Source organism: Hyperolius riggenbachi, chromosome 4, assembly GCF_040937935.1.
Source record: "Hyperolius riggenbachi isolate aHypRig1 chromosome 4, aHypRig1.pri, whole genome shotgun sequence".
Taxonomy (NCBI): Eukaryota; Metazoa; Chordata; class Amphibia; order Anura; family Hyperoliidae; genus Hyperolius; species Hyperolius riggenbachi.
Genome location: NC_090649.1, coordinates 24682381 through 24703431, shown reverse-complemented (window position 1 = coordinate 24703431; position 21051 = coordinate 24682381). Strand labels below are relative to the sequence as shown.

At 45.2% G+C, this 21051-nt stretch overlaps 22 non-coding genes across 22 annotated transcripts; all 22 read right to left on the bottom strand.

Moving 5' to 3' along the window:
• Nucleotides 1-7651: 7651 nt before the first annotated feature.
• On the bottom strand, nucleotides 7652-7751 carry TRNAY-GUA (transfer RNA tyrosine (anticodon GUA)). The gene is made up of 2 exons: nucleotides 7715-7751; nucleotides 7652-7688 (listed from the first exon to the last, which is right to left on the bottom strand). It is a non-coding gene; the product is annotated as a tRNA-Tyr (tRNA).
• Nucleotides 7752-7857: 106 nt separating this feature from the next.
• On the bottom strand, nucleotides 7858-7930 carry TRNAA-AGC (transfer RNA alanine (anticodon AGC)). The gene has a single exon. It is a non-coding gene; the product is annotated as a tRNA-Ala (tRNA).
• A 936-nt stretch (nucleotides 7931-8866) lies between these two features.
• On the bottom strand, nucleotides 8867-8939 carry TRNAA-AGC (transfer RNA alanine (anticodon AGC)). Its single transcript has one exon. It is a non-coding gene; the product is annotated as a tRNA-Ala (tRNA).
• A 739-nt stretch (nucleotides 8940-9678) lies between these two features.
• TRNAY-GUA (transfer RNA tyrosine (anticodon GUA)) lies at nucleotides 9679-9777 on the bottom strand. Its single transcript has 2 exons — nucleotides 9741-9777; nucleotides 9679-9714 (listed from the first exon to the last, which is right to left on the bottom strand). It is a non-coding gene; the product is annotated as a tRNA-Tyr (tRNA).
• Nucleotides 9778-9883: 106 nt separating this feature from the next.
• TRNAA-AGC (transfer RNA alanine (anticodon AGC)) lies at nucleotides 9884-9956 on the bottom strand. The gene has a single exon. It is a non-coding gene; the product is annotated as a tRNA-Ala (tRNA).
• Nucleotides 9957-10695: 739 nt separating this feature from the next.
• TRNAY-GUA (transfer RNA tyrosine (anticodon GUA)) lies at nucleotides 10696-10794 on the bottom strand. The gene is made up of 2 exons: nucleotides 10758-10794; nucleotides 10696-10731 (listed from the first exon to the last, which is right to left on the bottom strand). It is a non-coding gene; the product is annotated as a tRNA-Tyr (tRNA).
• A 106-nt stretch (nucleotides 10795-10900) lies between these two features.
• Nucleotides 10901-10973, bottom strand: TRNAA-AGC (transfer RNA alanine (anticodon AGC)). The gene has a single exon. It is a non-coding gene; the product is annotated as a tRNA-Ala (tRNA).
• A 739-nt stretch (nucleotides 10974-11712) lies between these two features.
• On the bottom strand, nucleotides 11713-11811 carry TRNAY-GUA (transfer RNA tyrosine (anticodon GUA)). Its single transcript has 2 exons — nucleotides 11775-11811; nucleotides 11713-11748 (listed from the first exon to the last, which is right to left on the bottom strand). It is a non-coding gene; the product is annotated as a tRNA-Tyr (tRNA).
• Nucleotides 11812-12729: 918 nt separating this feature from the next.
• Nucleotides 12730-12828, bottom strand: TRNAY-GUA (transfer RNA tyrosine (anticodon GUA)). The gene is made up of 2 exons: nucleotides 12792-12828; nucleotides 12730-12765 (listed from the first exon to the last, which is right to left on the bottom strand). It is a non-coding gene; the product is annotated as a tRNA-Tyr (tRNA).
• A 106-nt stretch (nucleotides 12829-12934) lies between these two features.
• Nucleotides 12935-13007, bottom strand: TRNAA-AGC (transfer RNA alanine (anticodon AGC)). The gene has a single exon. It is a non-coding gene; the product is annotated as a tRNA-Ala (tRNA).
• Nucleotides 13008-13951: 944 nt separating this feature from the next.
• TRNAA-AGC (transfer RNA alanine (anticodon AGC)) lies at nucleotides 13952-14024 on the bottom strand. The gene has a single exon. It is a non-coding gene; the product is annotated as a tRNA-Ala (tRNA).
• A 739-nt stretch (nucleotides 14025-14763) lies between these two features.
• TRNAY-GUA (transfer RNA tyrosine (anticodon GUA)) lies at nucleotides 14764-14862 on the bottom strand. The gene is made up of 2 exons: nucleotides 14826-14862; nucleotides 14764-14799 (listed from the first exon to the last, which is right to left on the bottom strand). It is a non-coding gene; the product is annotated as a tRNA-Tyr (tRNA).
• A 106-nt stretch (nucleotides 14863-14968) lies between these two features.
• TRNAA-AGC (transfer RNA alanine (anticodon AGC)) lies at nucleotides 14969-15041 on the bottom strand. The gene has a single exon. It is a non-coding gene; the product is annotated as a tRNA-Ala (tRNA).
• Nucleotides 15042-15985: 944 nt separating this feature from the next.
• On the bottom strand, nucleotides 15986-16058 carry TRNAA-AGC (transfer RNA alanine (anticodon AGC)). The gene has a single exon. It is a non-coding gene; the product is annotated as a tRNA-Ala (tRNA).
• A 739-nt stretch (nucleotides 16059-16797) lies between these two features.
• Nucleotides 16798-16896, bottom strand: TRNAY-GUA (transfer RNA tyrosine (anticodon GUA)). Its single transcript has 2 exons — nucleotides 16860-16896; nucleotides 16798-16833 (listed from the first exon to the last, which is right to left on the bottom strand). It is a non-coding gene; the product is annotated as a tRNA-Tyr (tRNA).
• A 106-nt stretch (nucleotides 16897-17002) lies between these two features.
• On the bottom strand, nucleotides 17003-17075 carry TRNAA-AGC (transfer RNA alanine (anticodon AGC)). Its single transcript has one exon. It is a non-coding gene; the product is annotated as a tRNA-Ala (tRNA).
• A 739-nt stretch (nucleotides 17076-17814) lies between these two features.
• TRNAY-GUA (transfer RNA tyrosine (anticodon GUA)) lies at nucleotides 17815-17913 on the bottom strand. Its single transcript has 2 exons — nucleotides 17877-17913; nucleotides 17815-17850 (listed from the first exon to the last, which is right to left on the bottom strand). It is a non-coding gene; the product is annotated as a tRNA-Tyr (tRNA).
• Nucleotides 17914-18019: 106 nt separating this feature from the next.
• Nucleotides 18020-18092, bottom strand: TRNAA-AGC (transfer RNA alanine (anticodon AGC)). The gene has a single exon. It is a non-coding gene; the product is annotated as a tRNA-Ala (tRNA).
• Nucleotides 18093-18831: 739 nt separating this feature from the next.
• On the bottom strand, nucleotides 18832-18930 carry TRNAY-GUA (transfer RNA tyrosine (anticodon GUA)). Its single transcript has 2 exons — nucleotides 18894-18930; nucleotides 18832-18867 (listed from the first exon to the last, which is right to left on the bottom strand). It is a non-coding gene; the product is annotated as a tRNA-Tyr (tRNA).
• A 106-nt stretch (nucleotides 18931-19036) lies between these two features.
• On the bottom strand, nucleotides 19037-19109 carry TRNAA-AGC (transfer RNA alanine (anticodon AGC)). Its single transcript has one exon. It is a non-coding gene; the product is annotated as a tRNA-Ala (tRNA).
• Nucleotides 19110-20053: 944 nt separating this feature from the next.
• Nucleotides 20054-20126, bottom strand: TRNAA-AGC (transfer RNA alanine (anticodon AGC)). The gene has a single exon. It is a non-coding gene; the product is annotated as a tRNA-Ala (tRNA).
• A 739-nt stretch (nucleotides 20127-20865) lies between these two features.
• Nucleotides 20866-20964, bottom strand: TRNAY-GUA (transfer RNA tyrosine (anticodon GUA)). The gene is made up of 2 exons: nucleotides 20928-20964; nucleotides 20866-20901 (listed from the first exon to the last, which is right to left on the bottom strand). It is a non-coding gene; the product is annotated as a tRNA-Tyr (tRNA).
• Nucleotides 20965-21051: the final 87 nt, after the last annotated feature.

The following is a 21051-nucleotide window of genomic DNA, read 5'->3' as shown; positions in this document are numbered from 1 at the left end:
ACATGGGTTACCACACAGGCAACCACTGTATAGGCAGGTGAGGAGATTAGACCTGTCCTCACTCAGGGATAAGAAGTCGCTCTCTGTAGATGCGAAAGGGGGTAGATCACCCCTCCACCAGGGGTGGACACGGTATAGCAGTAGGAGAACAGAGGCGCCAGCAGGATAAAAGTGGATAAAAACTTTAAAATTTGCTGGGAGGAAGTGGTGGACTTACCTCCATAAAGCAGACACGAAAGACTGTCTGAATAGTAGTCACATTTATTAATTAGTACCCCAAAACAGTGCAACGCGTTTCGCAGGCCCAGCCCGCTTCATCAGGCAATAAAAATGGGGACAAGACTGTAGACAAGAGACAGTACATTATGCTATAGTAAATTCTGCAAATTTGCATATTAATATATTGCATATCATAAAGCATACCATATGAAATAAATAGCTTCGTGGAGATGGCATAAAAGAGTTGGGTGTGCAAGTAGACAATAGGGGGTAGAGGCTATGGTGCTCGTGATAGTAATGGGCTATGGGGTGTTATTTTACACAGATTTGCAATGAGTGGTATTGGTAATGGAAAAGGGTATATGTCAGCAAGAGTAATGGGTAATAGAGCATTGAGAAGAGAACAGGGGGCCAGAAATACAGGGTAAAGTGTGCAAATAAAATAACATAAAGAACTCACCAGAATTTCAGCAATAGCAGGTGTAGCGCCTCAGTGAAGTGGTGAGGACGCTCAGCTCCTTATATATACAGGTTCTTGCTAAAAGGGCCAATTAGATGTATGGGAGGTATTTGGTGGGCGGGGTTAGGGTGAGTGTGCGAGCAGCCAATGGGCTCTCGCCACCTGTGTTCAGTGAATTGGGTTTTTGGGAAGGGTGGGTGGGGTTAGGGCGGGCTTGTGAGTAGCCAATGGGCTCTCGCCACCTGTGTTCGGTGTATTGGGTAGTTGGGGGGCGGATACAGGTATCATGGTTACCAAATGTGCAGCTGAATAGTGTACTAGCTGAATAGAGTACTGGTTAAGGGCACTGCCTTTGACATGGGAGACCAGGGTTCAAATCCCGGCCGGGGCATTATCTACTCATTGGTGTTTGGATGCTGTAAATGGGCAAAAGAATAAATTAAGTAAAAAAGAATATGCAAAGGTCTTTTTCAAGATTTAAATAAATATAATGATTCGATCCAGTGGGAATAAAATTAGTATATTTGACAGAGGGATTGATGTGTAAAAGTATTTAGCTGCCATCTAGTGGACCAAAAAGTTATGACCCGGTCCTAAGACACAAGCATAAATAGACATGTAAAAGCACCATAAAAATTAATAGAAACATAAATATAATATAAAAAATAACCAAATATGGATCAACTTAGTAGTCCTGGACAATTGTAGCAACTGGTAAAAAAGCACATAACAATCAAACCAAATTACACTTTTTGACATAAAAATATGTAGAATAATAATCAAGCCAGAGGTGTAGTTGTAAAAATGGACGGTTACACTAAAACTTATTGGGACAAATAAAATAAAATACAATAAATAAAAAGTCATGAAACAAGACAAAAAAAGGGTAAAAGAGAGCGGCCAAGATAAAAGAAAAACGGTACAGGAGGTATTTTAGTAAATTTTTTCCAGAACTTCATTTAGACCCTCAGGGCTGAGGGTTCTTATAGTTTGTATCCAGAACATTTCAAATTTTTTTAGTTTTTCGAATGCGTTTGACGAACTTGCATCAATTGAGTCAATTAGTGTAATGTTGAAGAATTGTGGGTTATTGGCGTGGTGAGTGCAGAAGTGCCGTGATACGCTGTGAAGGGGGAATTTTTTAGTGATGTTTCTTTTGTGTTGTCCGATTCTGCTGCGGGCCAACTGTGTAGTCCTCCCCACGTACTGGAGTCGACAGGGACATGAAATGAGGTAGATGACAAATTTAGATTCGCAGGTGAGGTGTTTTTTTATGGGATATTGAATACCGGTACTGGAGGACACAAAGAATGTGCAGGTGTTGATGAATTGACAGGCTGTGCAACGGTTTTTGTTGCAAGGGAAACAACCAGGCTCCTGTGTTTGAAGGGTGGTGGGTTGGTTTGGTATACGTAATTTGCTTGGCGCTAAGAGATTGCGGAGATTTGGTGCTCTCCTATATGTAATTGATGGTGTTGTGGGTAGTATAGGTCGTAGATAGGGGTCTTGCATAAGGATGTCCCATCGTTTTTTTAGGATATTGCGGATGGACAGATGTTGGGCATTGTAACGAGTGATGAATCTGGGGGGGCATGTAGTATTAGTAGGTTGTTTGGTAGTGGTATGAGGGTTGGGATGTTTGGCTCTGTATCTTGCATCTTTGATCAGTTTTTTGGGGTAATGGCGGTCTGTGAATTTTTTGGTAAGGATCTCTGATTGAATGTCAAATTGTGATTGGTCCGTGCAGTTCCTATGTATTCTTCTGTATTGACTGTAGGGGGTGTTAGTAATCCAAGGGTGGTGGTGAAAGCTATTGAAATGTATGTAGTTGTTGGCATCGACTGGTTTGAAGTATGTTTTTGTCATAATGTGATTCGATTCTATGTATAAAGTGAGATCAAGGAATTCAATGGAGGAAATGTGGTGGTGGTGTGTGAATTGGAGTCCTGCTGTATTAGAGTTGAGGTAACTGACAAAATGTGGAATGCGTGAAGCGTCGCCTTTCCAGATGAAGATTAGGTCGTCAATATACCGCTTGTATAGTACTATGTTGTCGGAAAACGGATGATGTGTGGATAGTTTAAGTACTTCCAGGAGCCCCATTGTAAGATTGGCATACGAGGGGGCGAACGAGCTCCCCATCGCGGTCCCACTCGTCTGATGGTAAATTTTATCATTAAATGTGAATATGTTGTTTTTTAAGATGAATTCTGCACATTGCAGAAGGAAGGTTTGTTGTGTAGGTGGCATGGAAGGGTTGGTGGCTAAATAATATTGTAAGGCTTGAAGACCGAAGGAATGGGGGATATTGGTATAGAGGGAAGTGACATCGCATGTTAGCCAGACATAATCTGGCTGCCAAGCGATGCCACGTAGGAGTAGTATGAGCTGTTGTGAATCCTTGAGGAAGGAGGGCAGGGACTGTACGTGTGGCTGTAGGTGTTGGTCCAGGAATCTGGAAAGGTTGCAGGTGATGGAGTTGATACCTGATATAATGGGTCTACCGGGCGGTTTTTGTAAACTTTTATGTATTTTTGGTAAATAGTAGAAGATGGGGGTAATCGGTTGAGCGTTGATAATAAAATTTCTTTCATTTTTGGTGATGATGTTAGACAGGAAGGCATTATTGATAAGGGTTTTTAATGTAATATTTAGAGAGGGAGTTGGATCTGTAGTCAAGGTTTCGTAATGTTTGGGATTGTCGAGGAGCCTGGCTGCTTCCTCTAGGTAGTCTGCGTGATTGAGTATGACAATGCCCCCCCCCTTTATCTGCAGGTTTAATAATCAGGTTATGGTTTTTTTGTAGATTTTTGAGGGCGTGGGATTCACGTGGATTAAGGTTGGATTTGGCGGTGGGTAGGTCATCCTGTAGCGTTTGTAGGTCTTTAAGAACTAAAGAGTAGAAGGTTTCAATGTAGCAGCCCTTAGAGGCTGCTGGGTAAAAGCGGGATCTCCCTTTTAACTGAGTAGTAATGTATTTTTCTGTGCTAATTTCAGGATGAGAAATGGTAACATTGGGTAGGGTGTCATTGTTGGTGATGATAAGCGAGGTTAGGGCATTATCTTCAGTGGGTTTGAGGTTTTTGATGGCAAAATGTCTTTTGAGTGTTAGTTTGCGGATATAACTATTGAGATCTGAGAAAAGTTCGAATGTATTGACTTGATTAGTTGGGCAAAAGGATAGGCCTTTTTCTAAGAGAGTAGACTCATGGGTGCTAAGAATGTGGTCTGATAAATTGAAAATGCATCTGCTAGCGTTTGTGGGGGGTGGGGTTGTGATTATGGTTTGTTTCTTTTTCCTTTTCCCTCTACTTCCTCTTTTTCTATGTCTGGTAGTGGTCGTTTGGATTTGTTGGTGAGTTGGAAAAGTACTATCTCTGATCGCGGGCTTGGTAATTGGGTAGAGAGAATGTTTTGTGATAGTGCTGAGGGAAGTTCTAAAAAAGAGGGGGAAAGGGTGTGGTTAGCTGATTCACTGCCGGAGGTGGGGTTGTCATTAGTCATTTGAAAAAAGGTTTTTATATCAGTTTGGAGTTTGTGTGAGTTGGTGGTAGTATTGACCTGGGGTGGATTGGGGTTTTGATTGGTAGGGGATAGTGGGGTGGGGTGTATTGTAAAGTCTAAAGAGTCGGGGTCCGAGTGGCAGATGCTAATCTGGGATGCTTGGGCAGGTGAATCAACGGTGGTTGTAACAGGTATAGTGGGAGTGGTATTTGAATTGGTGATGTTAGTGTTCTGAGTGGTTTTGAGCAATGTTGCCGGGGGGCCATTGGGTATAAAGTTGAATTGGATAGAGGTCTGGTCTTTGTTGTTTTTTTTGCCGGCCCCAGTACGGGGGGTAGAGGTGATAGATGTTTTCTTGTTGGTTTTAGTGCGTTGGGTTTTTGGAGTTGCTGTGGGGTTTTTTGTGAGATCAAAACTGTTTGGGGGAGGGGCCATGCCCATGAAGGGAGTGGGCTTGGGTACGGTGTTGGGGTGTGGTAGGGGAACAGTGTGTGAGGCTGGAGGTGTATGCAAAGGTGGTGGGGGAAGTGCTAAGGATGGTGTTGGTGCCTTTGGTGTGGGGAGTAGAATGGGAGGTGGTGGGAAGGGTGGGAACCTATATGTGGGTGGGGGAATATTGAGACTCATAAGTGGGGGCGGTGGTGGAGGTGGATGATTGGGGCCCGTAGGCTGCGCAGCGGGGATGGGACGTGGCTTGCGTTCCCTCTCCCGATGCTCAGCATACGCTAGACGGTCCCTGTTCAGTTTTTTAAGTTTTGACTCTATGGTGTCAAGTTCGAAGCGTTTAACTCTAGAAGTGAGATTTGACATAAGAGGGTGATATTTGTCACTATTTTTATGGTTAAGTAGGAATTCCCTACATTCATTTATGATGGGCTGCAATTCACTGATTAAGGTTTTTCTTTTAGCTATGATCCTCTCCATCATACCAGCAGTGCAGACTTCAAGGTAAATGTACCAATCTGCACTGAAGGTAAGATCCTTAGGGAAGGCCGTGAGAGTTTTAATTCGTATCCCATCGGGTGAGATCTTTACCCCAAAAAACTGATCAAAGATGCAAGATACAGAGCCAAACATCCCAACCCTCATACCACTACCAAACAACCTACTAATACTACATGCCCCCCCAGATTCATCACTCGTTACAATGCCCAACATCTGTCCATCCGCAATATCCTAAAAAAACGATGGGACATCCTTATGCAAGACCCCTATCTACGACCTATACTACCCACAACACCATCAATTACATATAGGAGAGCACCAAATCTCCGCAATCTCTTAGCGCCAAGCAAATTACGTATACCAAACCAACCCACCACCCTTCAAACACAGGAGCCTGGTTGTTTCCCTTGCAACAAAAACCGTTGCACAGCCTGTCAATTCATCAACACCTGCACATTCTTTGTGTCCTCCAGTACCGGTATTCAATATCCCATAAAAAAACACCTCACCTGCGAATCTAAATTTGTCATCTACCTCATTTCATGTCCCTGTCGACTCCAGTACGTGGGGAGGACTACACAGTTGGCCCGCAGCAGAATCGGACAACACAAAAGAAACATCACTAAAAAATTCCCCCTTCACAGCGTATCACGGCACTTCTGCACTCACCACGCCAATAACCCACAATTCTTCAACATTACACTAATTGACTCAATTGATGCAAGTTCGTCAAACGCATTCGAAAAACTAAAAAAATTTGAAATGTTCTGGATACAAACTATAAGAACCCTCAGCCCTGAGGGTCTAAATGAAGTTCTGGAAAAAATTTACTAAAATACCTCCTGTACCGTTTTTCTTTTATCTTGGCCGCTCTCTTTTACCCTTTTTTTGTCTTGTTTCATGACTTTTTATTTATTGTATTTTATTTTATTTGTCCCAATAAGTTTTAGTGTAACCGTCCATTTTTACAACTACACCTCTGGCTTGATTATTATTCTACATATTTTTATGTCAAAAAGTGTAATTTGGTTTGATTGTTATGTGCTTTTTTACCAGTTGCTACAATTGTCCAGGACTACTAAGTTGATCCATATTTGGTTATTTTTTATATTATATTTATGTTTCTATTAATTTTTATGGTGCTTTTACATGTCTATTTATGCTTGTGTCTTAGGACCGGGTCATAACTTTTTGGTCCACTAGATGGCAGCTAAATACTTTTACACATCAATCCCTCTGTCAAATATACTAATTTTATTCCCACTGGATCGAATCATTATATTTATTTAAATCTTGAAAAAGACCTTTGCATATTCTTTTTTACTTAATTTATTCTTTTGCCCATTTACAGCATCCAAACACCAATGAGTAGATAATGCCCCGGCCGGGATTTGAACCCTGGTCTCCCATGTCAAAGGCAGTGCCCTTAACCAGTACTCTATTCAGCTAGTACACTATTCAGCTGCACATTTGGTAACCATGATACCTGTATCCGCCCCCCAACTACCCAATACACCGAACACAGGTGGCGAGAGCCCATTGGCTACTCACAAGCCCGCCCTAACCCCACCCACCCTTCCCAAAAACCCAATTCACTGAACACAGGTGGCGAGAGCCCATTGGCTGCTCGCACACTCACCCTAACCCCGCCCACCAAATACCTCCCATACATCTAATTGGCCCTTTTAGCAAGAACCTGTATATATAAGGAGCTGAGCGTCCTCACCACTTCACTGAGGCGCTACACCTGCTATTGCTGAAATTCTGGTGAGTTCTTTATGTTATTTTATTTGCACACTTTACCCTGTATTTCTGGCCCCCTGTTCTCTTCTCAATGCTCTATTACCCATTACTCTTGCTGACATATACCCTTTTCCATTACCAATACCACTCATTGCAAATCTGTGTAAAATAACACCCCATAGCCCATTACTATCACGAGCACCATAGCCTCTACCCCCTATTGTCTACTTGCACACCCAACTCTTTTATGCCATCTCCACGAAGCTATTTATTTCATATGGTATGCTTTATGATATGCAATATATTAATATGCAAATTTGCAGAATTTACTATAGCATAATGTACTGTCTCTTGTCTACAGTCTTGTCCCCATTTTTATTGCCTGATGAAGCGGGCTGGGCCTGCGAAACGCGTTGCACTGTTTTGGGGTACTAATTAATAAATGTGACTACTATTCAGACAGTCTTTCGTGTCTGCTTTATGGAGGTAAGTCCACCACTTCCTCCCAGCAAATTTTAAAGTTTTTATCCACTTTTATCCTGCTGGCGCCTCTGTTCTCCTACTGCTTTCTAGCAAGCTGCCCGACTCCCCTTTTTTAATTGAGTCAGGGTAACAGTAATAGGTAATTACCCTGGCAGGTAGAAGCCCAAAAATGGTTTGCCAGAGATGTGGGCTGTTTTCCACTAAAGCGGTGGAGTAAGGAAGACGCTGTTGTATCATGGGATGCAAACGGGAAAGGGTCAACAAGAAAGACGGTGTGTTATCAACGTGACGTAAAAGTTCCTTCGAGCCGGAATCGAACCAGCGACCTAAGGATTACAGTTTTCTCAACATTTTGTCAATCTACAGTCCTCCGCTCTACCAGCTGAGCTATCGAAGAATACCCCAGCTAAGGTTTTGCCAGCCTTTGATCCTCATTCCTAGCGAGCGGAAGGTGCAGAAAATGAGTGTTTGTCTCTGGGGTTCAAGATGGAAAAGCATGTGTGTGGAGGATGCGGGCATCGATCCCGCTACCTCTCGCATGCTAAGCGAGCGCTCTACCATTTGAGCTAATCCCCCATCTATACACATCTGCGCAAGAGACGCGGGCGGATGAGCGGAACTGCGATGTCAGAGTTAACGATGGAACGCCACACAGTTTCATTGGAATGGAGGACTGTGTATTTTACAACATTTCTTTTGTCTTCACAGAGTGTTGAGCAAGGGGTCAACAAAAAGTAGGAATTTTAGAAAGGTGTGATACAACCGGTAAAAAGTAATCAGACTCCCAAAAGTGGAAGCAGACAAAACGGGTCGCTAGAGGTATTAAGTCAAATACAAAGCACTTTGTCTTCAAACAAAGTAGTGGGCTGCTGCCAATAAGGGTCGCTACTGACTTTAGTTCTTCTCCAATGACCTAGTAGATGGAATGGAAAGTGGGAGAAAGCACTCTTGCCCTTGTTGCTTTTTTTGTGTGCTCTGGACTGAGGTGCAGTGAGGCTAAAAAGGGGGAACTTGATGGCCACTGAGCTATGAAAGGATACCCCACAAGAGTCTTTTTTGGCCTTTGATCCTCAACCCTACCCAGCTGAACTCTGTAACTCTTTCTAGCAAGCTGCCCGACTCCCCTTTTTTAATTGAGTCAGGGTAACAGTAATAGGTAATTACCCTGGCAGGTAGAAGCCCAAAAATGGTTTGCCAGAGATGTGGGCCGTTTTCCACTAAAGCGGTGGAGTAAGGAAGACGCTGTTGTATCATGGGATGCAAACGGGAAAGGGTCAACAAGAAAGACGGTGTGTTATCAACGTGACGTAAAAGTTCCTTCGAGCCGGAATCGAACCAGCGACCTAAGTTTTCTCAACATTTTGTCAATCTACAGTCCTCCGCTCTACCAGCTGAGCTATCGAAGGATACCCCAGCTAAGGTTTTGCCAGCCTTTGATCCTCATTCCTAGCGAGCGGAAGGTGCAGAAAATGAGTGTTTGTCTCTGGGGTTCAAGATGGAAAAGCATGTGTGTGGAGGATGCGGGCATCGATCCCGCTACCTCTCGCATGCTAAGCGAGCGCTCTACCATTTGAGCTAATCCCCCATCTATACACATCTGCGCAAGAGACGCGGGCGGATGAGCGGAACTGCGATGTCAGAGTTAACGATGGAACGCCACACAGTTTCATTGGAATGGAGGACTGTGTATTTTACAACATTTCTTTTGTCTTCACAGAGTGTTGAGCAAGGGGTCAACAAAAAGTAGGAATTTTAGAAAGGTGTGATACAACCGGTAAAAAGTAATCAGACTCCCAAAAGTGGAAGCAGACAAAACGGGTCGCTAGAGGTATTAAGTCAAATACAAAGCACTTTGTCTTCAAACAAAGTAGTGGGCTGCTGCCAATAAGGGTCGCTACTGACTTTAGTTCTTCTCCAATGACCTAGTAGATGGAATGGAAAGTGGGAGAAAGCACTCTTGCCCTTGTTGCTTTTTTTTTGTGCTCTGGACTGAGGTGCAGTGAGGCTAAAAAGGGGGAACTTGATGGCCACTGAGCTATGAAAGGATACCCCACAAGAGTCTTTTTTGGCCTTTGATCCTCAACCCTACCCAGCTGAACTCTGTAACTCTTTCTAGCAAGCTGCCCGACTCCCCTTTTTTAATTGAGTCAGGGTAACAGTAATAGGTAATTACCCTGGCAGGTAGAAGCCCAAAAATGGTTTGCCAGAGATGTGGGCCGTTTTCCACTAAAGCGGTGGAGTAAGGAAGACGCTGTTGTATCATGGGATGCAAACGGGAAAGGGTCAACAAGAAAGACGGTGTGTTATCAACGTGACGTAAAAGTTCCTTCGAGCCGGAATCGAACCAGCGACCTAAGGATTACAGTTTTCTCAACATTTTGTCAATCTACAGTCCTCCGCTCTACCAGCTGAGCTATCGAAGGATACCCCAGCTAAGGTTTTGCCAGCCTTTGATCCTCATTCCTAGCGAGCGGAAGGTGCAGAAAATGAGTGTTTGTCTCTGGGGTTCAAGATGGAAAAGCATGTGTGTGGAGGATGCGGGCATCGATCCCGCTACCTCTCGCATGCTAAGCGAGCGCTCTACCATTTGAGCTAATCCCCCATCTATACACATCTGCGCAAGAGACGCGGGCGGATGAGCGGAACTGCGATGTCAGAGTTAACGATGGAACGCCACACAGTTTCATTGGAATGGAGGACTGTGTATTTTACAACATTTCTTTTGTCTTCACAGAGTGTTGAGCAAGGGGTCAACAAAAAGTAGGAATTTTAGAAAGGTGTGATACAACCGGTAAAAAGTAATCAGACTCCCAAAAGTGGAAGCAGACAAAACGGGTCGCTAGAGGTATTAAGTCAAATACAAAGCACTTTGTCTTCAAACAAAGTAGTGGGCTGCTGCCAATAAGGGTCGCTACTGACTTTAGTTCTTCTCCAATGACCTAGTAGATGGAATGGAAAGTGGGAGAAAGCACTCTTGCCCTTGTTGCTTTTTTTTTGTGCTCTGGACTGAGGTGCAGTGAGGCTAAAAAGGGGGAACTTGATGGCCACTGAGCTATGAAAGGATACCCCACAAGAGTCTTTTTTGGCCTTTGATCCTCAACCCTACCCAGCTGAACTCTGTAACTCTTTCTAGCAAGCTGCCCGACTCCCCTTTTTTAATTGAGTCAGGGTAACAGTAATAGGTAATTACCCTGGCAGGTAGAAGCCCAAAAATGGTTTGCCAGAGATGTGGGCCGTTTTCCACTAAAGCGGTGGAGTAAGGAAGACGCTGTTGTATCATGGGATGCAAACGGGAAAGGGTCAACAAGAAAGACGGTGTGTTATCAACGTGACGTAAAAGTTCCTTCGAGCCGGAATCGAACCAGCGACCTAAGGATTACAGTTTTCTCAACATTTTGTCAATCTACAGTCCTCCGCTCTACCAGCTGAGCTATCGAAGGATACCCCAGCTAAGGTTTTGCCAGCCTTTGATCCTCATTCCTAGCGAGCGGAAGGTGCAGAAAATGAGTGTTTGTCTCTGGGGTTCAAGATGGAAAAGCATGTGTGTGGAGGATGCGGGCATCGATCCCGCTACCTCTCGCATGCTAAGCGAGCGCTCTACCATTTGAGCTAATCCCCCATCTATACACATCTGCGCAAGAGACGCGGGCGGATGAGCGGAACTGCGATGTCAGAGTTAACGATGGAACGCCACACAGTTTCATTGGAATGGAGGACTGTGTATTTTACAACATTTCTTTTGTCTTCACAGAGTGTTGAGCAAGGGGTCAACAAAAAGTAGGAATTTTAGAAAGGTGTGATACAACCGGTAAAAAGTAATCAGACTCCCAAAAGTGGAAGCAGACAAAACGGGTCGCTAGAGGTATTAAGTCAAATACAAAGCACTTTGTCTTCAAACAAAGTAGTGGGCTGCTGCCAATAAGGGTCGCTACTGACTTTAGTTCTTCTCCAATGACCTAGTAGATGGAATGGAAAGTGGGAGAAAGCACTCTTGCCCTTGTTGCTTTTTTTTTGTGCTCTGGACTGAGGTGCAGTGAGGCTAAAAAGGGGGAACTTGATGGCCACTGAGCTATGAAAGGATACCCCACAAGAGTCTTTTTTGGCCTTTGATCCTCAACCCTACCCAGCTGAACTCTGTAACTCTTTCTAGCAAGCTGCCCAACTCCCCTTTTTTAATTGAGTCAGGGTAACAGTAATAGGTAATTACCCTGGCAGGTAGAAGCCCAAAAATGGTTTGCCAGAGATGTGGGCCGTTTTCCACTAAAGCGGTGGAGTAAGGAAGACGCTGTTGTATCATGGGATGCAAACGGGAAAGGGTCAACAAGAAAGACGGTGTGTTATCAACGTGACGTAAAAGTTCCTTCGAGCCGGAATCAAACCAGCGACCTAAGGATTACAGTTTTCTCAACATTTTGTCAATCTACAGTCCTCCGCTCTACCAGCTGAGCTATCGAAGGATACCCCAGCTAAGGTTTTGCCAGCCTTTGATCCTCATTCCTAGCGAGCGGAAGGTGCAGAAAATGAGTGTTTGTCTCTGGGGTTCAAGATGGAAAAGCATGTGTGTGGAGGATGCGGGCATCGATCCCGCTACTTCTCGCATGCTAAGCGAGCGCTCTACCATTTGAGCTAATCCCCCATCTATACACATCTGCGCAAGAGACGCGGGCGGATGAGCGGAACTGCGATGTCAGAGTTAACGATGGAACGCCACACAGTTTCATTGGAATGGAGGACTGTGTATTTTACAACATTTCTTTTGTCTTCACAGAGTGTTGAGCAAGGGGTCAACAAAAAGTAGGAATTTTAGAAAGGTGTGATACAACCGGTAAAAAGTAATCAGACTCCCAAAAGTGGAAGCAGACAAAACGGGTCGCTAGAGGTATTAAGTCAAATACAAAGCACTTTGTCTTCAAACAAAGTAGTGGGCTGCTGCCAATAAGGGTCGCTACTGACTTTAGTTCTTCTCCAATGCCCTAGTAGATGAAATGGAAAGTGGGAGATAGCACTCTTGCCCTTGTTGCTTTTTTTTTGTGCTCTGGACTGAGGTGCAGTGAGGCTAAAAAGGGGGAACTTGATGGCCACTGAGCTATGAAAGGATACCCCACAAGAGTCTTTTTTGGCCTTTGATCCTCAACCCTACCCAGCTGAACTCTGTAACTCTTTCTAGCAAGCTGCCCGACTCCCCTTTTTTAATTGAGTCAGGGTAACAGTAATAGGTAATTACCCTGGCAGGTAGAAGCCCAAAAATGGTTTGCCAGAGATGTGGGCCGTTTTCCACTAAAGCGGTGGAGTAAGGAAGACGCTGTTGTATCATGGGATGCAAACGGGAAAGGGTCAACAAGAAAGACGGTGTGTTATCAACGTGACGTAAAAGTTCCTTCGAGCCGGAATCGAACCAGCGACCTAAGGATTACAGTTTTCTCAACATTCTGTCAATCTACAGTCCTCCGCTCTACCAGCTGAGCTATCGAAGGATACCCCAGCTAAGGTTTTGCCAGCCTTTGATCCTCATTCCTAGCGAGCGGAAGGTGCAGAAAATGAGTGTTTGTCTCTGGGGTTCAAGATGGAAAAGCATGTGTGTGGAGGATGCGGGCATCGATCCCGCTACCTCTCGCATGCTAAGCGAGCGCTCTACCATTTGAGCTAATCCCCCATCTATACACATCTGCGCAAGAGACGCGGGCGGATGAGCGGAACTGCGATGTCAGAGTTAACGATGGAACGCCACACAGTTTCATTGGAATGGAGGACTGTGTATTTTACAACATTTCTTTTGTCTTCACAGAGTGTTGAGCAAGGGGTCAACAAAAAGTAGGAATTTTAGAAAGGTGTGATACAACCGGTAAAAAGTAATCAGACTCCCAAAAGTGGAAGCAGACAAAACGGGTCGCTAGAGGTATTAAGTCAAATACAAAGCACTTTGTCTTCAAACAAAGTAGTGGGCTGCTGCCAATAAGGGTCGCTACTGACTTTAGTTCTTCTCCAATGACCTAGTAGATGGAATGGAAAGTGGGAGAAAGCACTCTTGCCCTTGTTGCTTTTTTTTTGTGCTCTGGACTGAGGTGCAGTGAGGCTAAAAAGGGGGAACTTGATGGCCACTGAGCTATGAAAGGATACCCCACAAGAGTCTTTTTTGGCCTTTGATCCTCAACCCTACCCAGCTGAACTCTGTAACTCTTTCTAGCAAGCTGCCCGACTCCCCTTTTTTAATTGAGTCAGGGTAACAGTAATAGGTAATTACCCTGGCAGGTAGAAGCCCAAAAATGGTTTGCCAGAGATGTGGGCCGTTTTCCACTAAAGCGGTGGAGTAAGGAAGACGCTGTTGTATCATGGGATGCAAACGGGAAAGGGTCAACAAGAAAGACGGTGTGTTATCAACGTGACGTAAAAGTTCCTTCGAGCCGGAATCGAACCAGCGACCTAAGGATTACAGTTTTCTCAACATTTTGTCAATCTACAGTCCTCCGCTCTACCAGCTGAGCTATCTAAGGATACCCCAGCTAAGGTTTTGCCAGCCTTTGATCCTCATTCCTAGTGAGCGGAAGGTGCAGAAAATGAGCGTTTGTCTCTGGGGTTCAAGATGGAAAAGCATGTGTGTGGAGGATGCGGGCATCGATCCCGCTACCTCTCGCATGCTAAGCGAGCGCTCTACCATTTGAGCTAATCCCCCATCTATACACATCTGCGCAAGAGACGCGGGCGGATGAGCGGAACTGCGATGTCAGAGTTAACGATGGAACGCCACACAGTTTCATTGGAATGGAGGACTGTGTATTTTACAACATTTCTTTTGTCTTCACAGAGTGTTGAGCAAGGGGTCAACAAAAAGTAGGAATTTTAGAAAGGTGTGATACAACCGGTAAAAAGTAATCAGACTCCCAAAAGTGGAAGCAGACAAAACGGGTCGCTAGAGGTATTAAGTCAAATACAAAGCACTTTGTCTTCAAACAAAGTAGTGGGCTGCTGCCAATAAGGGTCGCTACTGACTTTAGTTCTTCTCCAATGCCCTAGTAGATGAAATGGAAAGTGGGAGATAGCACTCTTGCCCTTGTTGCTTTTTTTTTGTGCTCTGGACTGAGGTGCAGTGAGGCTAAAAAGGGGGAACTTGATGGCCACTGAGCTATGAAAGGATACCCCACAAGAGTCTTTTTTGGCCTTTGATCCTCAACCCTACCCAGCTGACCTCTGTAACTCTTTCTAGCAAGCTGCCCGACTCCCCTTTTTTAATTGAGTCAGGGTAACAGTAATAGGTAATTACCCTGGCAGGTAGAAGCCCAAAAATGGTTTGCCAGAGATGTGGGCCGTTTTCCACTAAAGCGGTGGAGTAAGGAAGACGCTGTTGTATCATGGGATGCAAACGGGAAAGGGTCAACAAGAAAGACGGTGTGTTATCAACGTGACGTAAAAGTTCCTTCGAGCCGGAATCGAACCAGCGACCTAAGGATTACAGTTTTCGCAACATTTTGTCAATCTACAGTCCTCCGCTCTACCAGCTGAGCTATCGAAGGATACCCCAGCTAAGGTTTTGCCAGCCTTTGATCCTCATTCCTAGCGAGCGGAAGGTGCAGAAAATGAGTGTTTGTCTCTGGGGTTCAAGATGGAAAAGCATGTGTGTGGAGGATGCGGGCATCGATCCCGCTACCTCTCGCATGCTAAGCGAGCGCTCTACCATTTGAGCTAATCCCCCATCTATACACATCTGCGCAAGAGACGCGGGCGGATGAGCGGAACTGCGATGTCAGAGTTAACGATGGAACGCCACACAGTTTCATTGGAATGGAGGACTGTGTATTTTACAACATTTCTTTTGTCTTCACAGAGTGTTGAGCAAGGGGTCAACAAAAAGTAGGAATTTTAGAAAGGTGTGATACAACCGGTAAAAAGTAATCAGACTCCCAAAAGTGGAAGCAGACAAAACGGGTCGCTAGAGGTATTAAGTCAAATACAAAGCACTTTGTCTTCAAACAAAGTAGTGGGCTGCTGCCAATAAGGGTCGCTACTGACTTTAGTTCTTCTCCAATGACCTAGTAGATGGAATGGAAAGTGGGAGAAAGCACTCTTGCCCTTGTTGCTTTTTTTTTGTGCTCTGGACTGAGGTGCAGTGAGGCTAAAAAGGGGGAACTTGATGGCCACTGAGCTATGAAAGGATACCCCACAAGAGTCTTTTTTGGCCTTTGATCCTCAACCCTACCCAGCTGAACTCTGTAACTCTTTCTAGCAAGCTGCCCGACTCCCCTTTTTTAATTGAGTCAGGGTAACAGTAATAGGTAATTACCCTGGCAGGTAGAAGCCCAAAAATGGTTTGCCAGAGATGTGGGCCGTTTTCCACTAAAGCGGTGGAGTAAGGAAGACGCTGTTGTATCATGGGATGCAAACGGGAAAGGGTCAACAAGAAAGACGGTGTGTTATCAACGTGACGTAAAAGTTCCTTCGAGCCGGAATCGAACCAGCGACCTAAGGATTACAGTTTTCTCAACATTTTGTCAATCTACAGTCCTCCGCTCTACCAGCTGAGCTATCTAAGGATACCCCAGCTAAGGTTTTGCCAGCCTTTGATCCTCATTCCTAGTGAGCGGAAGGTGCAGAAAATGAGCGTTTGTCTCTGGGGTTCAAGATGGAAAAGCATGTGTGTGGAGGATGCGGGCATCGATCCCGCTACCTCTCGCATGCTAAGCGAGCGCTCTACCATTTGAGCTAATCCCCCATCTATACACATCTGCGCAAGAGACGCGGGCGGATGAGCGGAACTGCGATGTCAGAGTTAACGATGGAACGCCACACAGTTTCATTGGAATGGAGGACTGTGTATTTTACAACATTTCTTTTGTCTTCACAGAGTGTTGAGCAAGGGGTCAACAAAAAGTAGGAATTTTAGAAAGGTGTGATACAACCGGTAAAAAGTAATCAGACTCCCAAAAGTGGAAGCAGACAAAACGGGTCGCTAGAGGTATTAAGTCAAATACAAAGCACTTTGTCTTCAAACAAAGTAGTGGGCTGCTGCCAATAAGGGTCGCTACTGACTTTAGTTCTTCTCCAATGCCCTAGTAGATGAAATGGAAAGTGGGAGATAGCACTCTTGCCCTTGTTGCTTTTTTTTTGTGCTCTGGACTGAGGTGCAGTGAGGCTAAAAAGGGGGAACTTGATGGCCACTGAGCTATGAAAGGATACCCCACAAGAGTCTTTTTTGGCCTTTGATCCTCAACCCTACCCAGCTGAACTCTGTAACTCTTTCTAGCAAGCTGCCCGACTCCCCTTTTTTAATTGAGTCAGGGTAACAGTAATAGGTAATTACCCTGGCAGGTAGAAGCCCAAAAATGGTTTGCCAGAGATGTGGGCCGTTTTCCACTAAAGCGGTGGAGTAAGGAAGACGCTGTTGTATCATGGGATGCAAACGGGAAAGGGTCAACAAGAAAGACGGTGTGTTATCAACGTGACGTAAAAGTTCCTTCGAGCCGGAATCGAACCAGCGACCTAAGGATTACAGTTTTCGCAACATTTTGTCAATCTACAGTCCTCCGCTCTACCAGCTGAGCTATCGAAGGATACCCCAGCTAAGGTTTTGCCAGCCTTTGATCCTCATTCCTAGCGAGCGGAAGGTGCAGAAAATGAGTGTTTGTCTCTGGGGTTCAAGATGGAAAAGCATGTGTGTGGAGGATGCGGGCATCGATCCCGCTACCTCTCGCATGCTAAGCGAGCGCTCTACCATTTGAGCTAATCCCCCATCTATACACATCTGCGCAAGAGACGCGGGCGGATGAGCGGAACTGCGATGTCAGAGTTAACGATGGAACGCCACACAGTTTCATTGGAATGGAGGACTGTGTATTTTACAACATTTCTTTTGTCTTCACAGAGTGTTGAGCAAGGGGTCAACAAAAAGTAGGAATTTTAGAAAGGTGTGATACAACCGGTAAAAAGTAATCAGACTCCCAAAAGTGGAAGCAGACAAAACGGGTCGCTAGAGGTATTAAGTCAAATACAAAGCACTTTGTCTTCAAACAAAGTAGTGGGCTGCTGCCAATAAGGGTCGCTACTGACTTTAGTTCTTCTCCAATGACCTAGTAGATGGAATGGAAAGTGGGAGAAAGCACTCTTGCCCTTGTTGCTTTTTTTTTGTGCTCTGGACTGAGGTGCAGTGAGGCTAAAAAGGGGGAACTTGATGGCCACTGAGCTATGAAAGGATACCCCACAAGAGTCTTTTTTGGCCTTTGATCCTCAACCCTACCCAGCTGAACTCTGTAACTCTTTCTAGCAAGCTGCCCGACTCCCCTTTTTTAATTGAGTCAGGGTAACAGTAATAGGTAATTACCCTGGCAGGTAGAAGCCCAAAAATGGTTTGCCAGAGATGTGGGCCGTTTTCCACTAAAGCGGTGGAGTAAGGAAGACGCTGTTGTATCATGGGATGCAAACGGGAAAGGGTCAACAAGAAAGACGGTGTGTTATCAACGTGACGTAAAAGTTCCTTCGAGCCGGAATCGAACCAGCGACCTAAGGATTACAGTTTTCTCAACATTTTGTCAATCTACAGTCCTCCGCTCTACCAGCTGAGCTATCGAAGGATACCTCAGCTAAGGTTTTGCCAGCCTTTGATCCTCATTCCTAGCGAGCGGAAGGTGCAGAAAATGAGTGTTTGTCTCTGGGGTTCAAGATGGAAAAGCATGTGTGTGGAGGATGCGGGCATCGATCCCGCTACCTCTCACATGCTAAGCGAGCGCTCTACCATTTGAGCTAATCCCCCATCTATACACATCTGCGCAAGAGACGCGGGCGGATGAGCGGAACTGCGATGTCAGAGTTAACGATGGAACGCCACACAGTTTCATTGGAATGGAGGACTGTGTATTTTACAACATTTCTTTTGTCTTCACAGAGTGTTGAGCAAGGGGTCAACAAAAAGTAGGAATTTTAGAAAGGTGTGATACAACCGGTAAAAAGTAATCAGACTCCCAAAAGTGGAAGCAGACAAAACGGGTCGCTAGAGGTATTAAGTCAAATACAAAGCACTTTGTCTTCAAACAAAGTAGTGGGCTGCTGCCAATAAGGGTCGCTACTGACTTTAGTTCTTCTCCAATGACCTAGTAGATGGAATGGAAAGTGGGAGAAAGCACTCTTGCCCTTGTTGCTTTTTTTTTGTGCTCTGGACTGAGGTGCAGTGAGGCTAAAAAGGGGGAACTTGATGGCCACTGAGCTATGAAAGGATACCCCACAAGAGTCTTTTTTGGCCTTTGATCCTCAACCCTACCCAGCTGAACTCTGTAACTCTTTCTAGCAAGCTGCCCGACTCCCCTTTTTTAATTGAGTCAGGGTAACAGTAATAGGTAATTACCCTGGCAGGTAGAAGCCCAAAAATGGTTTGCCAGAGATGTGGGCCGTTTTCCACTAAAGCGGTGGAGTAAGGAAGACGCTGTTGTATCATGGGATGCAAACGGGAAAGGGTCAACAAGAAAGACGGTGTGTTATCAACGTGACGTAAAAGTTCCTTCGAGCCGGAATCGAACCAGCGACCTAAGGATTACAGTTTTCTCAACATTTTGTCAATCTACAGTCCTCCGCTCTACCAGCTGAGCTATCGAAGGATACCCCAGCTAAGGTTTTGCCAGCCTTTGATCCTCATTCCTAGCGAGCGGAAGGTGCAGAAAATGAGTGTTTGTCTCTGGGGTTCAAGATGGAAAAGCATGTGTGTGGAGGATGCGGGCATCGATCCCGCTACCTCTCGCATGCTAAGCGAGCGCTCTACCATTTGAGCTAATCCCCCATCTATACACATCTGCGCAAGAGACGCGGGCGGATGAGCGGAACTGCGATGTCAGAGTTAACGATGGAACGCCACACAGTTTCATTGGAATGGAGGACTGTGTATTTTACAACATTTCTTTTGTCTTCACAGAGTGTTGAGCAAGGGGTCAACAAAAAGTAGGAATTTTAGAAAGGTGTGATACAACCGGTAAAAAGTAATCAGACTCCCAAAAGTGGAAGCAGACAAAACGGGTCGCTAGAGGTATTAAGTCAAATACAAAGCACTTTGTCTTCAAACAAAGTAGTGGGCTGCTGCCAATAAGGGTCGCTACTGACTTTAGTTCTTCTCCAATGACCTAGTAGATGGAATGGAAAGTGGGAGAAAGCACTCTTGCCCTTGTTGCTTTTTTTTTGTGCTCTGGACTGAGGTGCAGTGAGGCTAAAAAGGGGGAACTTGATGGCCACTGAGCTATGAAAGGATACCCCACAAGAGTCTTTTTTGGCCTTTGATCCTCAACCCTACCCAGCTGAACTCTGTAACTCTTTCTAGCAAGCTGCCCGACTCCCCTTTTTTAATTGAGTCAGGGTAACAGTAATAGGTAATTACCCTGGCAGGTAGAAGCCCAAAAATGGTTTGCCAGAGATGTGGGCCGTTCTCCACTAAAGCGGTGGAGTAAGGAAGACGCTGTTGTATCATGGGATGCAAACGGGAAAGGGTCAACAAGAAAGACGGTGTGTTATCAACGTGACGTAAAAGTTCCTTCGAGCCAGAATCGAACCAGCGACCTAAGGATTACAGTTTTCTCAACATTTTGTCAATCTACAGTCCTCCGCTCTACCAGCTGAGCTATCGAAGGATACCCCAGCTAAGGTTTTGCCAGCCTTTGATCCTAATTCCTAGCGAGCGGAAGGTGCAGAAAATGAGTGTTTGTCTCTGGGGTTCAAGATGGAAAAGCATGTGTGTGGAGGATGCGGGCATCGATCCCGCTACCTCTCGCATGCTAAGCGAGCGCTCTACCATTTGAGCTAATCCCCCATCTATACACATCTGCGCAAGAGACGCGGGCGGATGAGCGGAACTGCGATGTCAGAGTTAACGATGGAACGCCACACAGTTTCATTGGAATGGAGGACTGTGTATTTTACAACATTTCTTTTGTCTTCACAGAGTGTTGAGCAAGGGGTCAACAAAAAGTAGGAATTTTAGAAAGGTGTGATACAACCGGTAAAAAGTAATCAGACTCCCAAAAGTGGAAGCAGACAAAACGGGTCGCTAGAGGTATTAAGTCAAATACAAAGCACTTTGTCTTCAAACAAAGTAGTGGGCTGCTGCCAATAAGGGTCGCTACTGACTTTAGTTCTTCTCCAATGACCTAGTAGATGGAATGGAAAGTGGGAGAAAGCACTCTTGCCCTTGTTGCTTTTTTTTTGTGCTCTGGACTGAGGTGCAGTGAGGCTAAAAAGGGGGAACTTGATGGCCACTGAGCTATGAAAGGATACCCCACAAGAGTCTTTTTTGGCCTTTGATCCTCAACCCTACCCAGCTGAACTCTGTAACTCTTTCTAGCAAGCTGCCCGACTCCCCTTTTTTAATTGAGTCAGGGTAACAGTAATAGGTAATTACCCTGGCAGGTAGAAGCCCAAAAATGGTTTGCCAGAGATGTGGGCCGTTCTCCACTAAAGCGGTGGAGTAAGGAAGACGCTGTTGTATCATGGGATGCAAACGGGAAAGGGTCAACAAGAAAGACGGTGTGTTATCAACGTGACGTAAAAGTTCCTTCGAGCCGGAATCGAACCAGCGACCTAAGGATTACAGTTTTCGCAACATTTTGTCAATCTACAGTCCTCCGCTCTACCAGCTGAGCTATCGAAGGATACCCCAGCTAAGGTTTTGCCAGCCTTTGATACTCATTCCTAGCGAGCGGAAGGTGCAGAAAATGAGTGTTTGTCTCTGGGGTTCA